General features: G+C 40.4%; 1 pseudogene; it reads left to right on the top strand.

The window, feature by feature from the left end:
• Positions 1 to 3,102: 3,102 nt before the first annotated feature.
• Positions 3,103 to 3,769, top strand: LOC101355881 (redox-regulatory protein FAM213A pseudogene; annotated as a pseudogene).
• Positions 3,770 to 5,637: the final 1,868 nt, after the last annotated feature.

Below are 5,637 nucleotides of genomic sequence, written 5' to 3'. Positions count from 1 at the left end.
AAATTTAAACGTCCTGAGCTTTATGTTGGAGTTCCTGGGTGGCATAAACAGTTAAATACTCAATTACTAACCAAAAGGTTGTCAGTTCAAACCCACCCAGAGGCACCTAGGAAGACAGGTCTGGTGATCTGCTTCTGAAAGTTCACAGACTTCAGAGCCCTACAGAGCACAGTTCTACTCTGTACATAGGGGGTCCCTATGAGTTGGAATCAACTCACCAGCAACTAGTTTGTTTTTTTTGTTTTAAGCATGATATTGAAAATAACACCTATACAAGAAGTTGAAAAAAACTATATTAAGTACATTGTTTTCAAGTTTTTTTAAATCCACCAACCGCTCCTTGGAAACCCTATGTGGCAGTTCTACTCTGTACTAAAGGGTCGCTATAAGTCCACGTCAACTCGTCAGCAATGGGTTTGTTTTGGTTTATGTACCAGTTAGTAGTCCATTTTATCTTCAGAGTTTTCTAATGCATGTATGAACATCCCAACTTCATGGAGGGAAACACCAGGGCAAGAGAGGTTGGGGCATTTGCTGAAGATCACTCAACTAGGAATTGGTGGATTTGGTTTGAAATTTTTGTAGGTTGGCCTCAACAGCCTTCCTGTAGCCACCCTGTCGCCTTCAACAACCCCTCTAACATTCTGTCTGCTAGTTTCTTTATATCAACTTCAATCCAGCCTTCTCTTCTTCAGAAAAACTACTTGAAAAAGTAGCTCATGATTCCTTGTTATTTACTTCCCCTTTTGCTTTTATTTGAAGAAGGACGAAACAACGATTTGCTTAGTATAGTTTTATTAGACTGAATATGCAATTAGTACACTAGTTTATATTCAGTAGAGGGATATTTTCACTTAAAAAAAGAAAAAGGAAAGACATGGAATTCATCAGAATGCACTATAATAAACATAACAAAATCAATTTTTGAGCATAAATATGTAATATCCTCAGCTTCTGATTTTATTTTCTTTAATGCCAAACATAGAAGGGCAACTTCCCATTGCATTCTCTTTTTTAAAGAAAAAAGAATCCTTTTTCTTCCCAAAAAATATTTTTAGTCATATTGGATAAATTAAATACCCAGCAAGTATCTGAGCGTCCACTCTGTGCTAGTGAATTGCATAATATATGTATGATACTTACTACATAAATATTTTTTTCAAAGCATTTCCTCAGCAAAGGGTGCAACTTGCGTCCAACTTTTTAAAACTATTTTTCAAGACAGATCCCCCAATAGAATTGGTATGCCTTGTAAAACCAGCTATTTTAAACAAATATTTAAACAGAGTTTTCTGAATATTGGCATGATATAGTTTCTTAGTTTACCTTGGCTAAAAATCAGCAGAGTGAGTTAAGGTTGTTAGATTTGACTGAACCTAAACTTTGGAACCATATAAGATTGCTCTTTTAGTATAGTTTATTAAAATATACCTGAGCAGATTATCCATAACTATGTATTTGGGAAGATTTTAACAGCAGTTACTATCAATGGAGAACACAACCTTAAAAACTATTTCCAAAAACTCTTTTATTATAACTTGGTTATCAATTTCCCAGAATCGGCTTTTTTACTGACCTAAGATTTCTCTGAAACTTGTCTTTGAGAGAAATGACCTGCAGGGAAAGTTACCCATAATCAGTGTTGGGCCAATGGTTAAAATTAAAACACATGGCACTGGGTAGATTTTTATACAAGTCCGTAAGGAAGTATGGTCAACTTATTTCCAAGCTTTTACAGGCCGTAACAAATATGTATCAATTCTTGAACTAGATCATGTGGATATCTCTTTAGGGGAAGTTTAAGCTTAGCCTAGAGAGAAATTTGCTCTTGGATGAAATCCCCAGTTTCTATGACATCCCTGAGTACGCTGGATAATGGTCCCTTCATTTTCCCAGCATGTTCTCTCACACACTGCTCCAGCGAGGAAATATTATTCTTCAAGCCTACACTTAGCTTTCCTTTTTCCAGTGGCCATCAAGTCAATTCCAGCTCATGACTACACCATGCGTGTGAAAGGAGAACTGTGATCCATAGGGTTTTGAATGGCTGTTTTTTGGGAAATAGATCTCCAGGCCTTTCCTCCAAGGCATCAAACCTTTTGTTTAGCAGCCAAGCATATTAACGGTTGTCACTACGCAGAGACTCCCTACCTCTCCTGATTTTCATTCAATTCTAGAACAAAACCTTAAGTAGCATTTCTTTGACCCAAGAAACATACCCAGCAGATTGCACAGATCCTCTTCTACCAGTGAGAAGGTAAAGTGAGTATAATCTCAGAATTGCCAGAAAGATAAGCATATAACAAATAAATCGATGCACTTTCTTCTATATAAATATTTAGTCCATTTTCCTCATCATGTTCTTTTTGCTTTGGGTACCATTGCTCGTATGTAGCTCCTACATTTCAATAGAAACTTATTTAATAACTATCTACTAAGTGCATCCTCTGTGCTAGGCTACTGGAGTATGCACTGTTGTTGTCGTGTGTCCTGGAGTCAATTCCAACTTATAGTGACCCTATAGGACAGAGTAAAACTGCTTCATGGGGTTTTCTAGGCTGTAATCTTTACAGAAGCAGATTGCCAGTTTTTCTCTCAGAGATTGGCTGGTGGGTTCTAACTGATGACCTTTCTGTTAGCAGCCATTGCATTATCAGGGCTCCTTCGATTAGGCACTTGGTATACAAATTAGAGAAGATATACAAATAAACAAACTAGATTGGTCCCCTTTTCGTGGAGCTTACAGAGCTGAAGAAAACAGGAAATAAAAAGGAAAAAAAAGCGATGTGTATATATAATTAAAAACTGTAATAAATGACAACCGTGAAAGCAAATAACAGAGAGGAGAAGGTACTGTTTAAGACTGGGTAGTCAGAAAAGCCCTTTCTGAGAGTTAAACTAAGACCTCAGAGACGAAAAAAAAGAACCACCCATTCAAATAAGCGCGTGAGGGGCCGGGAGGTTTCCGCACGCTGGCGCCGGGTGCCAGGGGCGAGAGCAGGCGGGACTGACCGTGGGCAGTACTGATGCGCGCGGGGCCTTCCGCGGCACGTGACGTCCGCAGAGCCGGGGTCCGCGGAGGGGCAGGACTCAAGATTCTTCACCATGGGGATGTGGTCTGTTGGTGCAGGGGCCCTGGGGACTCCTGCCTGGGCACTACTCCTGGCCAATACAGACGTCTTTCTGTCCAAACCCCAGAAAGCAACGCTGGAGTATCTGCGGGCATGGAACTGAAAACACTGGGGAAGGAACCCAGGACTTTGAAAGCAGAAAAGCTCTGGGAAGAGAATGGCGCTGTGATTATGGCTGTGCGGAGGCAGGCTGTTTCCTGTGTAGCGAGGAGGCTGCAGACCTGTCCTCCTTGAAGCCCAAGTTGGACCAGCTGGACGTCCCTCACTACGCAGTGGTGAAGGAGCGGGTCAGGACTGAAGTGAAGGACTTCCAGCCGTATTTCAAAGGCGAAATCTACTTGGATGAAAAGAAAAAGTTCTATGGTCCCCAAAACAGGAAGATGATGTTTATGGGATTTGTTCATCTGGGTGTCTGTTACAACTTCTTCCGGGCCTGGAACGGAGGCTTCTCGCGAATCCTAGAAGGCGAAGCCTTTATCCTCGGAGGAGTTTTTGTGGTGGGATCGGGAAAGCAGGGCATTCTTCTCGAGCACCGAGAGAAAGAATTTGGAGACAAAGTAAACCCAGTTTCTGCTTTGGAAGCTGCTAGGAAGATGAAACCACAGACCTTGGTCCCAGAGGAAAAATGTTCATGTTGAAACTGTCCAGCTCAGAGATAACTGGTGTACTCACTTGTATTCATAGGAACTCACGCCCCTAAGGAGTTAGGAAACCATCTGTACCTTATTCCAGTATGGATTACTAACATATTTTAAAAGTATACTCTGTTTAGGCCCAATATGGCAAAATAGCCCCCAAAACAAGACTGACAACAGTCTAAGAAACTAGTGAGGATAAAACCTGGAAAAGATAAGGCTTACAGTTGATTACTGCAGCAGACATATTACAGACATACAGTGTTTGAGTGCTGCTGTTTGAAACACTATTTTGTCTTCAGATTTTACGAAAATTGATATTTGATTTGAAGATAAGAGAATATAAGGCTTTTGGCTTGTGTTTTCTATTACTGACTTATTATACAATGTAAATCATACTCATATGATGGAATTAATGTGCTCCAGGATGTTTGATAAAGGTAAATCATAAAGTGAAATCTGTTTTTTCATTGTCTTCCATTTTAACCTTGGATGTTATCGCTCTAGAAGAAATGATCACCTCCGGCTCTAATAAAATTATACATCAGAAAGAGTCATGCCTTTTAAAATCACCTGTGTATACAAATTTTTCTGATAAAACTAAAAATAAAGATATTTACCATTAAAAGAAAAAAAAGCCCATGGGGGTTTTTAGTGGGAAGAGGGTAATGCAGAGTTCTTCCCACAGAATTAATTTAATGTGCAAAGACCTAAAATGAGAAGAAAGTGTAATGTTTTATAGAAAATTGGTAGAAGATGAGTGTGACTGGAACAATCCAAGGAGAGATGTGTACAGACACTTGAGTAAAATCAGTAGAATCAGAAGACAGTAGGTGCCATAGGAGGTCATTGAAGGCCTTCAAGTAGGGCAGTAACATAACCCCGAATGTTCTTGTCACTTTAGAATGATAAGGGGGGTATACTGAAATGATTCAGTATGGCATCCATTCATGGTAGGAAAAGATTGAGAAAAATGAAGGAGACCGGTAGGCTGATGTTTCAAGGGTCCTGGGTACCATCCACACTTTTGGTGATTCATTAGAAGGACTGAGTGAAGTCAACATACAGTGATACAACAACACAACAATGATTCACAGCTCACTCAGTAAGGAAAAAGACCTAAGTGGGGTCTGGAGGAATTCACACACAGGCTGCCTATGCTCTCCCTCTTGTGAGGGTCCACACAGAGGGAACCTTACCTTCAGCAGTAAAATGGAACCACACATGAGCAATGTGTCTGCCCAGGCAACCGAATTTGAGACTCAGAGTTCAAGGCTTTTACTGGAGGTAAGCCAGGTAGGCAGAAACCACCAGCCATAACTAACGAAATTCCAAACTCCCAGAAGGAAAGCAGGTGTTCAGTACCCCAGGCAGGCAAAACAACCTTATCAGTGTATCAAACTTTTCAAAAGCTGAGTGCCCAGGTCCCAGCTAAGGGTCAAACCTATAATCAGGCTTTTCTATAGATAACCATCTGCCATGTTAAGTCTATTCTGAACAGCTGTTGAGATAGGAACGGATCCAGAGCATCAGGAAGAAGGACATCTGGAAATTTAGAAGTTCATTCCCCAAAATTAGAACTTTCCCATCTTTTATGACAAGTAACTAGTCATAATTCAAGCCCATCTCAAATTCCACCTCCTCTGTGCAGTCTTAATTCTCTGCCTCTGTTCTCTCAGTGAACTTTAAAAAAATCCCTGCAGCGAGTATTGGCATTCTTACAATATTTAACACATTACCATGTGTTCTATTTCTTAATTATATGTCTCGTTTCTCCTCCTCTCCTGCTCTCCTCCTTCCTCCTATATGGGAAGAATGGGTTTTGATTACGGATTTTCAGTTTCTCACTCCCTATACCGGCGGAGACCTTA

The sequence above is a fragment of the Trichechus manatus genome, unplaced genomic scaffold (genome assembly GCF_000243295.1).
Source record: "Trichechus manatus latirostris isolate Lorelei unplaced genomic scaffold, TriManLat1.0 scaffold00085, whole genome shotgun sequence".
Lineage (NCBI taxonomy): Eukaryota > Metazoa > Chordata > Mammalia > Sirenia > Trichechidae > Trichechus > Trichechus manatus.
This window is presented reverse-complemented; position numbering and strand designations above follow the sequence as displayed.